The sequence below is a fragment of the Dermacentor andersoni genome, chromosome 4 (genome assembly GCF_023375885.2).
Source record: "Dermacentor andersoni chromosome 4, qqDerAnde1_hic_scaffold, whole genome shotgun sequence".
Classification (NCBI taxonomy): domain Eukaryota; kingdom Metazoa; phylum Arthropoda; class Arachnida; order Ixodida; family Ixodidae; genus Dermacentor; species Dermacentor andersoni.
Window position 1 is genome coordinate 67,425,979 of NC_092817.1, and position 12,209 is coordinate 67,438,187.

Consider the following 12,209-nt stretch of genomic DNA (forward strand, 5'->3'; position numbering starts at 1 on the left):
TGTTGTTGTTTTCCTCTCTCCTTTTTTTTTCCTTTTCTGCTGGCGTTTCGTATGCATACATATGCATAGCATCGACAATTGAATAAACAGTTGGAAGACAGCGCCTTTTTTCACTCGGTCGCTTCTCTATCGCAGTCTCTCATCTCCCGCTGTGCTCCACGTTCGCTCTTTCATCCTTCGCTGTGCTCGTTTGCTCGGTTACCAGGGACGCCGACGCCGATGCCGACGCAGGAACGGGCGCCTAAGAAGTGCGCTCTAAAAACACACAAAGGAACGCAGGAACCTCATGGTCGTTCAAACAGGTTGCTTGAGCGGAGGAACTTCAGTAGCGCCTTCGTCGCCCTCTGGTGTGTTAACCACCGCATCAGCCGGCACTCCAAGATCGTCTGCTCAGAGAGCGGCTGGTCGTCGAGGCGTGCCAACTCTTTCACGAGCGCCTGTCTCTGGAAGCTGTAGCGAGGACAATAACAGATTCCACAGCGAGGCACCCGAAGACCAGGAGTGGGCCGTCCAGCGGGCCAGGGCCGTTGCCGAGGATCTCGAAAGATCTTCCTCGGGCGACGGACCCCTGGCAGCCTAGCCCCGGGCACAAACATCAACAACCGTTGGACAAATAAAGTTTATTCCTATCCTATGTTCGATTGTTTCCTCACTGCCGTAACTATCACATGCAGCATTGTAATCTATTCCCATGCAGCAAGCAAATGCATTGGTAAAGATACTCCAAGCCACAGTAGGCACAGAATAGTTATCTCGATAGGAATAGTTGTTCAGACGGAATGCGTAGTTGCAGGGATGGGTCCAGGAGGTGTAGTCGAGTGTGCCGGAAAACTGGCGTGTTCCACGTGGATCATGTGGCATCACGCGTGAGTATGCGAAGCTTTATTGCTGCATCGGATCTGGATAGCAGGATGGGTTCCTTCACGGCATCCCTGTGAGCCCTCCTAGCAGCTTCATCGGCATGTTCATTGCCCACAATGCCGCATTGGACTGGCAGTCACTGAAAGGTGATGTCACGTCCTTTCCCTGCTAGTTGGTGATATAGATGCCTTACTTAGAGCATACGTTGAGCATGTGGTTTATGAGGTAAAGCGGATAGCAGACATTGCAGAGCTTCCTTGGAATTGGTATATATGCTCATCTTCGTGGTAGATGATCATGAATCATGCGAAGTGGGATGCGGAGTGCGGCAAGCTACGCAGCAGTCGACGTTTTCTGGTGAAAGGTACTAAACTGAATGGTCGTGGCTTTTTCGGGGGAAGATCACGGCTCCTGCATATCCGTCCAGTAGAGGAGCTGAGAGTGTAAATCTCAAGATGGTCTTTGTATGTTTCGTGTAGCCTGAGTAGAGATAGCTGCTTGAGATCTGGCGACGAGAATCCTCCTTTCATTCGAATTTCTGGTGCCGAGAGTTGAACTTGTGAGCGAGCCAAACACGAAGGAGCTGCCAGCAGCCTCTCTGCAGGCTTAGAATCTCTAGGGAGGCAGTCACGGTGCGCCGATATCTCCGGGAGAAAGGAGGCACTGGGCAGGTCCTTTGGCAGCGCGTCGAGGAGGCTGAAAGGGTCGCTGGCAATGTGTCTGATGTGTACTCTGAGCATTTCAATGTGATATGAGTTGTGACTGGGTAATCTAGAGCTATCCCAATGGCTTCTGATGTGGACGTGCAGCGCGGCAGTCCAATGCAAACCCTGAGTGCCTGCGACTGAGCCTTCTCGATTGTGCGTATGTTACTCCTGCAGGTATTCCTCAGTACAGGTCAGCTTGAACTGGTGTGAATGGTCGTTACACATTTCTTCGGGTAGGCCACATGGGGACTGCAGCTGAAGTCTCGATAAATGATCACCCCTAAGAACCCGCGCGTCCTGGCGTAACAGAGGTTTTGGCCATTGATAAATGTGGAGTAGGACGTCATTAGCTTCCGCGTAAATGCGACCAGCGCACATTTCTCAGGTGAAATTTGGATGCCTTCTTCGCTAAGACCCGCCTATATTGAAGTCGCGGCTTTTTGAAGCCCCGCGCGCACCTGAGGTCGTGTTACATGTGACGTCCACACGCAGATGTCATCGTCGTACATTGGTATCTGGACAGAATTTGGTATGCATTCCACGAGGCCGACAAGAGCAATGTTGAATGGTGTGGGTCTCAAGACGCCACCTCGGGGAACACGAGGCTGTGTTTAGTGTTGAGATCGGACCGTCATCGGTCTGGACAAAAAAGTTATACAGAAACTGCACTGAAGTTGTCTAAGTATGCGTAAGCATATCCTTAAATTTCAGTTGGCCCACCCGCAAACTTGAAGTAGGCCCACCACAAAATTTAGGTGGACCCACCCACGAATTTCAAGTTGGCCCACCCCCAAATTTCAAGTTGCCCCACCCCTAAATTTTAGTTCGGCCACCCCTAAATTTTAAGTAGGCTCATCCCCTAATTTTGGGTTGAATAACCCCAAACTTTAAGTTGGCCCACAACCAACTATTAAGTTGGCTCACCTCCGAATTTCAAGTTGGTCCATCTGTAAATGTCAAGTTGGCAAACCCCTACTATAGGCTTCCCTACGCATTTTCTATTGAGCCCTATTTATTCTATGGATATGCATAAATGTGATTATATGGATATTATCTATGATAACTTTTTTTAGTGCACGTTATCACTTATAGAGTTACCAATCATCTACATTTACGCTACTATAAGGAATAAATCATTTAACTTCGCAAATTATGCATTTCTGTGCAGATAATATGGCATTACAACTTTCGCGCGACAGACAGATCTTGCTGGGGTACTCGCGAAAGAAGGCTTACGGATGAAAAAGATCTCGTGTGTAAGTAGTTGCGGCTCCACCGGTACACTCGGCCAAGGAAGCCAACCAATTCAAGATCATAAAGTACAGCGCCATGGGCAACATTGTCATAAACTCCTTTTACGTCAGATACATAGCGACAGATAACCGTTTGCACCTACTTTGATCTTCAACGCTAGTGATCAGATCAATAACATTATCAATAGAGCATGGGTGACTTCAAAAACCTGTCATACCGTTTGAATAAAGTTAGCGGTTCAGGTATCACTCCAATCTGGCAGTGGTCATGCGTTCCATCACATTCCCTACGGAACTAGCCAGCGTGATTGGGCGGTATGATGTGAGCTCTGATGGTGACTTGCCAGGTTTGAGGAGTGCTACCAGGTGGTTTCTATTCCATTCCATAGGAACGTTTCCATCCCGCTAAGATTCATTGAGTATACCTAGCAACACATTTCGTGCTCGCTCACCTATGTGGCTCAATATGCATTACGATATGTCGTCTGCACGAGGCGGCGACGACCAATTACACAAAGCAAGAGCCGTATCGAGCTCCTCGGTGACAGCTTCATGCGTGAATCCAGTGAATACCGCATGATGCTATCCGTACCAAAGAAGCCTGTGTACGTTGATTGACCTGCAATCTTCCTGCAGAAATATTCCGCTACCGGAAGATTGGAGGTCAATAAACATACCCAGGCTTCCTTCCGCTACCTCTTCGCTTTCGCGAACAGACGCTGCGGCTGGGCTGCGATTGATGTCCCGTGAATATACTTTGCCACTGTGGGAATCGAACGCTTTCACTATATGTCGTTTGCGTTCGTTGTCTCCGGACATACGGATGCACCTATCACCTGGATTACCCCGACGTGAACAGACCATGCTGTACCGTCTGTGGCTAGGCGTTGCATTTACGGGCTCGTATGCTTTCCTTATTGGAATGGCCAAGAGCCCCAGGTGCGACACATGCAACAGCGATGAGACGCTCGCACATATTATCTGTGTCTGCCCGCAATATAGTGCCCAGAGACAGGTGATGTGCAGAATACTGGACCAGTTGGACAATCGTCCACTATCAGAACTCAAAGCTTTAGGTCAGTGCTCCCAAAGAACGTCCACGCTGAAGGCCTTACTCGCGGTATTAAGGTTCCTGTGGTCTGCGGGGCTTCACGATAGACTTTAAGAACGCCGCCACCTACCGCTGTATAGCACACGCGGTTCCTTCGTGCTCGTCTCTCTTTCTTTCAACCTCCCCCTTCCACTATATTTCTCTTTTTATCCCCCTTAATCCTTGGTAGCCAACTGGAACTACCTCTGGTTAACTTCCCTGCCTTTCTATTTATTTTCTCTCTCTCTCTCTCCTCCGCTACCTCGATGACTTCTAGACGCTAGGAAAGCGCCACGGCTTTGAACGGCACGCGTTGGTCGGGAAATACACGTAGGCCTCGCACGGTTCTATATATACGACAAATAGGTTTTCGGAGGTTTAGGGATTCATAAAAATTTCGCTCACCATTGAGACTCCAGTTTTTCAATTCGGCGCTGGATCTTCTTTTGCGTGCGTCTGACTATTTTTAGACCATGGCTGCACTTTGTGCGTCGGTACCTTCGCTCGACACGCCGACGAATCGCACGGAATCGCTCCAACTCCACGCAGGATTCCGTGAACATTGGAGAGTATGTCAGAGTGCACATCGCATTCTGCGTTTCATCCTTGATCGCTTGCCGAAGGCTAGAAGCGAGACCTTTTTGAGAAGCGTTTTCTATGCTTGATTTGAGTGTAGACAAATCAATTCGCTGGATTGTGTTTGGCGAATGACAGCTGGCCAAACCTTTAAGTTTGAAGCCACTGAGGATATGGTCATTCCCATGCGTCTCGATCTATAAAAACCACTTAACACTAGCAGCGAAGCGACGTCATAGAAACGCCAAATCTAAGTAGCTGCTGTAAAATGAGCCTCCTAGAAAGGTAGGGTTCCCATCTCTAAGCAGGGATAGTCCGTGATCAAAAACAAATGAAGCCAGTTGCCGGCCCGTTGCGTTAATTTTGCAGCTTCCCCAAATAGGGCGGTGGGTGTTAATGTCTCCTATGGTAATTTATGGACCAGCGATTACTGTCACGATGTCTTCTAGTATCTTGCTATCAAACTGCTTTGAGGGAGATAAGTAGGTACTCACTAGCGCAAACGCTAGCTTTTTCTTCTTAACATTTTCGCAAACATACTGGTTCTCATTATGAAGCGGCACACGCTGAACGACGTAGGTAAGCTGCTGACGAATAAACACAAAGTCGTTGCTGCTTTAGCTATAGGATGAGGACATGATTGATTTGTAGCCGGATAGCCGGATAGGGTTCGAAAATTCAGATTCACAGATTGCGATGATTGCGAAACGGTTAGGGTGTACAAACTGACAAAAACAGGCATCCGAGATCTAAGTCCTCTGGCATTCCACTGGATGATCGGTGCCTCTGTGACCTCTTCGCGGAACGATTGGTGATTGTCAACCATATGTCTACTCGAGGGATGCTAGGACTGTGCTTAGTGCCTCCAGCACTTGTAGGTCACTTCGAGCGGTTGGAGTTACCATGCTTGTCAGTAGTTCTTTGATGACGTTCACTAGGGACGGCTGCATCGGTACAATCTGTCGGTCAACCTTTGGTACGGCATCAACCGACGCATGCGTAGAAGTAGACATCAGGCAGGAAGGCTTGTTGGTAGGCTGTGAGCGCGGAAGTGCAGGGCATTCACCTGCGGTGTTAGACTTCTTCGTCTCATTCCTCTTTGTGCTTGCAGGTTTACTTGCGCTCGAAGGTGAGGAAATGCACTCCGTTTTGTACGCTTGCGTTGACGATTACGCCGGCGTCGTAGTTTCAGCAGCTACTCGGATGGGGTGAGCTGTCTCTAACCATTTGTTTGAAAATGGAGATTTCTCTCGTGATTTGCGGGCAATGTTTGGATGAGGCAACATGGAAGCCATCACAGTTACCGCACTTTAAATTTGTTGCGCCACAGAGGTCCGCAGTGTGCGACTTAGCACAGTGAGGACAAATCGTACTCTTTGTACAGATACCATTGACACGGATAATCTTAATGCAATTGTGGCACTGAGGTGGTCACCTTGGCATGTGAAGGGATGCAATTGCCCTTGAATGTCAACTTTACGTAGCGGGTGTTACCAAGGCGAAGCACATGCGTGACAATAACCTCTTCGGTCGCTGGTTTGATGAGAATTGGCAAGTCCGAGTTCGGTATGGCCAAATAAATGTCGTAACTGATGCCCGCCATGCATGGCTCCGCCCAATGGTACAATCGCTCGGACTTTGATGCCGCCCAAATATGTTATTTTCCGAAGCTTGTCCAACACGCTACCATCTGTCGCATCCACAGCGAGGATATTCTGTCGCGTTTTTAATCTGACTGCCCTTACTTCATTCGGCACAATGCCCTCAAGAAACATGGCAGAGAGCTTGCCTCTTAAGGGCTGGAAGGCTGATGGAAGAGTCATCTGGCACGAATACACTTTTTTTCTTCATAGTTAATGTCCTCGCTGGTGAAGACACCTCGAAGATCCTTCTTTTGTCCTTCCTGCTCATCACAGACTCAAAGCTGTCGTTTGACGAGTCATCGCTTGGGACGAAGTGCAGTTTGGTGTCCTCCCTGGTGCTGGACCAGGTACCTCATTTTCTCGATGAGCTCACGATAGCCGACCTCTGCACGGGCGCCACCGCGTTTAACTCCTTGTCTATAGCCACAAGGCAGTGAGCCTCCCTGATGACCGCGCATGGTGCTGGACCAGGTGCGTTGATTCACCGAGGAGCTACAATAGCAGACCTCAGGCTGGGCGAAACTGTGGAACGCTCAGTCCTCACGAGGCAGGGAGCAGCGTCCCCGAAAAACGTGAAAATTTTGTAATAAAAATGCAACGAACAGACAGAAGAGTTCTTGTTCTTGTTCATTAGCGAAATGGCGCAATCCACTCTGGGGGATCGGCCATGAATCGAGGGCGAAAACACTGTTGTCATCTTTTTGGGAAAACAAGGTGAAATGAACTAAGTATTTTGTAAATGTGAATTAAAATGTCCGCTGTTACAGACATGAATAATAACATATGTAAGTATTCCAGTAAAAATTATGTGGGCATATGAGACACTTCGCCGTCGTCGGCGAAAGTGAGAGAAATAAGAATACGAACTAAGAAGCCTCGTTTGAAACTGTCCTTGAATCATCAATAAGCAGTCGACCATAGCGTATTACACCACACGCATGTGGGCGTTTACTTAGAGCGCTTTGAACCACTATTACGCCATCGGAGCTGCGAGAGAGGGATAGAGATAAGTGACAAACGAAAGGCAGGGACGTTAACCAGGCTGAGCCTGCTTGGCTACTCTAGAGTGGGAAAGGTGGAAAGCGAACTAAATGACGTGTAGAAACAAAGAAGGAAAGTTCACATTGTGCACTAACGCATACACAGAAGCCTTCATCGTTCAGTCAGCAACAAGCGGTCAAGAAGGCGGAAAGTCAGAGATGCGCCACGTCGGCAACAGCGCTATAGTATTTGCAGAGAGGAGAAAGCGTGTCCCATCGCGTAAAACAATCCGGTCTATGCTGATCACGTCGAAACAAAGTAAAGATGGGTGGTTTTTGTGCGGTTGGCCCACTGATCCAGCAGAAGTCCATCCTGCGGCACCCTAAATATAACTGAACCATGACGGGTCAGAGCCATCATCATTCAGTGACACCATTTATACTCGTTCAGCTTGCTGCAGAAGCGAAAGCCCACGTCTGCGGTAAAATGCTTGTTCACTTTGATTTGCGCGCTTTTTAGAGAAGCTTAGGCGGCTAAAATTCATTCGGAGCTTTCCGCTACGGCGAATCTCAAAAACCGATTTGTTGCTTCAAGAACTTAATCAGCACCATCATCAGCCTTTCAATTGCAGAATGTGAATCCGTGAGGGGTGCGAAGTTTCGAGCAGGAGACGTCTACAATTTGCAGACTTGTACTGTTGAACAATGACTGCATCTTGTGCAATCAACGACGAGACCAAGCGGTCGAGCCGCCATATGCCGGTCAAGTGAGAGACGAACGGCAGTGTAATCATCTGAGTTCGAAAAAAAAACTGAACTAAAGAAACGTCTCTGCAGAATAATTACTGTTTCTGATTAAAGTTCTCCAGCACCACGGGTTCTTCCTCAGCAGGAGAAGTGAAGTGCTCGGAGAGGAGCGAGAAAATTCTGCAGTCGCAAATGGAATTTTCGATCAGATTGACGGGGGATCAATTGATCCGCCCAGCCGATCGAAAATTCCATTTGCTGCTAATACCCATATGCTGTACTCGTGGAACGATGGCTCAGTGGATACTGCGCTTTGCTACGGATGCAAAGTCGTGGGTTCCATCGCCGGCCAACGCGGATGCATTCAGTTGGGGACCAAATTCTAAGCGATCTCGAGTATTTGGGTTTATGCGCATGTTAAATAACCACTAAATTATTCCGACGTCATCTACTACAGCATCTGTGATGGCTCGGGCATCGGTCTGACAAGTTAAAAAATAAATAAATGAATAAATAGACAATATTGCCCGTCGCCAACGGCAGAAACCAAGAAAAAATGTAGGGCCATCATTACCACATAAAAAATGCAGCGAATCCGACATTAGGTTAACATAAACTCTAGATGATAATAGCCAGTAATAAGACGGGAAAATACGCAGAGGTGAATATTTTAGAGAATGCGAGTGTCGTAAAATATAAATCGTACAATGAAGACTAACTTTACGTCTTTTCTTGCTAGCTAGTTGGTTAAGATTGACGTATGATGTGGAGCAACTCACTTCACGCCGTATATACGATGGCGTTTGAATCAACTGTCTGCGTTTATTTACAGCTACCCAGACGTTGACCAACTCGGAAGATTACACCAAGCGCGAAAGCGAAACGCCAAGGTAGTATTCTATCTCCATTATACTTCTGTTCTGTTTCGCTCAACTGTAGTTCACATACAATTTTATCTTATTTTCCAGGCTCAAAATATGCCACAGAATACAAAGAAGAGCACAGGTCTTCCTACATTAAATAAGCTCAACCGGTTCGAAGCGCCAATTACTGTATAGTGAGTACTTTTACAAGACGACAACTTGCCATCGGCCTAACAATTTTTACTCTGCCATTTATTGTTAACATCCCTAATGAAAAAAAAAAAAAAAATAGGAACTATTTGTGCTCAAGGTATTCGAAGTAACTGTCTTATCTTTTTGTGAACGATTTCACCACATGGCTTTCTTTTTCTTTTTTTTTTTATTCAGTAATGTCCCTCTACATACTATTTTTAAGACCCAAATCTCATCTTGATACTTCGGCCATAAAAACATATATATACCAGCTAGCGCATTTATAAACTACATTGTCGTTGTCGCAGTGACCATGCTTAGCGTTCGTGTGGACATGTGTTGGCTTTTAAGAGAAACCAATTATTTGGATACTCTGTATGTAAACAACACTAATTCTTTCCGAGACAGTAAACGCCAGCGGCGAATATCATTGCTTCTAAATATTGTGAACCCTCACCTCATGACCTCTGAGGCGATGATTAGGCACGTAATATGACCGCGATTCTTGTGTGTGTCCATTCTTGCTTTGTCTGGCTCGTATGACTGGAATGCCTTAACGATGAATTGGTTAAAATGATCGAGTCCCAGTGTGCTTTTCAGCACTGCGAGATTCGCAGTTCTGTCTCCCGCTCCACTGCGATAGTTGGATTATAACAACACTTTATGATGATCGGACCCCGTGCCTCTGGTGAAAACTGCAACAGTAGCCTCAAACCATTGGTTAAATTTTTGACAAACTTTGGTAACCCTTGGAAACTGGTGTGATTCTCCTGCCATCGTGTCCCATTCCCGCAGCGCTGACTCCTTTATTTCATTCAATGCAGCAGCCATGAAATCTGTGTGGTAAATTTTTCACAAAAGTGGGAGTTTTGCATGTAGCAATAAAGCCTGGGAAACCAAGTTTTGCAGTGTCATAATTAAAATGGTTCACGCGCATTGAGAGGCTCGTGCAAAGTTTATGCGTACGCCAATACTCCACTTGGATATCTGTGAACTGAGCTTCTGCATTCTGTTCTTCTGTTATAATCGTGGCTTGCCCAACTTCCTAAAAGCAAAGCTTTAGGTTTCAGTTTGGTTTGTTAAAATCGCTAGGTGTTGCACCCCCTACAGAATTTTATGTAGAGACAGTGTGTGCAGCCGGCATTAATCTTCTATTGGTTCTTTTTCTTTTCAGCATTCACAAAAACGATTCGCAGCGGGAAGCTCCAATACGCTGCGTTCTTGTGGGCAGGGATCGTATCAGTATGATACGAGTCCTGCAAGTAGTCGGGCAGCGCATGAAACTGGACGCGAGCTACGTAAGAAAGTAAGCCCGATTGTATCACTATTTACGATGGTTTCGACGCTTTCGCTCACTGTTCAATGGTCTTCTAAGGCCAAAATGACGGCCTTCATGTGAGCATTTTGCCATTGGCAAACCACCTTCGCTTAAATACCTCCACAACCACGATTGGCTGGCATGCGCTATCACGTGAACAGTTCGGGCATAAGAACTTTATTGTAAATACGAGTCCTGGTCCCCTATGTTAACGCTTCCTTAAAACCACGTGACGCAGTGCAAGCTTAATATTCACCATCTTTCATGGTAAAATAATGTGCGTAATTTCAATTTAATGTTCATCTTTTGAATCAGCAACAGCGATAAAACTACGATGAAGCAAGGCAGGATCGCGGACGACTTGCGTTTGTTAATTGGCTTTTGTTCGTGCTCAAGTTTCGGCACATGCAATTATGAACACTTGCTACAGTTGTATGGTGTCGGATAGATAATTACAAGTTCGTAACACTTATTCTTTCGGTTAAAGGGATAGTTGTATATTGATAAGCACGATTTTACGCGCCTGTCGTCGGAACATGGCGGAACACGATGAGATGCCATGGCTTTACTCTGAGCATACACTTGAAACAAGCATATCAGTCTGCCCTGGTCAGCACGCCGCCATGGTAACAAGAATGCTGACATAACATGAGCGTGGGAACGCGAACGTTCATGTAAAATGTTCGCGTTAAATTATGGCGCAGAAACTTCTTGCTTTCATTTATTTCCTGTGTACATGATGATGTCACTTCGTTTCTCGATGCGAATGGCTGTTTCGTTTGAGACATCTATGCCATCGTGAGAATGAGAATGAAGGTATGATTAATTGATAGTTGCAGCATGCATCTGTAAGTTTTGGGGGTATTTATCTGTGCGCGGCATTCACAAATGCGCACGTAAAGGACGTCATGTTGTAAGCGAGTTGTCAGTAACACGTTCGACGACAGGTTGTGTTTCTAATAGAACCCAGGTAGCAAACTTGACATGTCAAAAATCGCTGCCAAATTTACTAAATTCCTCCCGGCGTCCTTCGGTCTGAGGTATTCTTATTCTGTAACAAAACCCCGGCCCTGTTGTGAACGCAAGAAAAATATCACAGTGCACATTAAGTTTTCTGCCAATCCCTAGTGCTACCGCAAAATTTACCTTCTCATTACAAAACAAAATTTCGCTCACTATCACGTCAATCTCATTACTTGTGGTTGCGTTGAACCATATCGCTTTATTGAACGTTATAACTACACTCTCAAATCAGTTAGCATTTGGGGCGTATTTTTGACTCACAATACCCATCATCAGTCTTGCATGCGTTTCCTTTTTCGAAAACATTGCGATTGCTACTTTCCTGTCAAGAATGCTACGCCCCGCTGATATATAACGCGCATGCTGTTCGTGACCTAGAAGTACCGGGCGCGCTGCGGTAAAGAAACGAAAGGCCTGCAAGATTGATGGCGAATTTTGTTGTGGGACAATCATACACCCCAAAGGGTGCATCTGTTTTTAGAGTGTGCAAAAAAAGAGGGGAACGGAAGTTTCTTTACAATTAGCAATTGCAGCAAAAGGCTTTGTGAAAGCGCAGTCTATGCAGATGCAAAGACGACGGGAGGCTTCCAACCATTATACTGTGGGGGACATCGCACAAAATTTTAACATTACAGCGCGCAGCTCCGCGTAATAATTACCTATTGATGAGTTCTGACGGAATGCTCGTATATAGTACTGTTTCGTTCCCTGGGGTTGTGCCGTGGTAAACAAAAACTGCGATAGCGCTGCACAAACTTTCGACTTCACTGCACAAATTCTTTACTCTTATGCAGAGAAAAGTGCTAGTAGACCGAACCGGTGGTGTCGCTAAGTTCCACTTTGTTTGTTTCCTGACATGCATCCCATCTCAGTCGGGGATTGATGGTTGACAGGTAATTGTGAACGTAAACCTTCCGCATTATTTGTGAGGCTAAGAGCGCATCAAATTGAGCGTT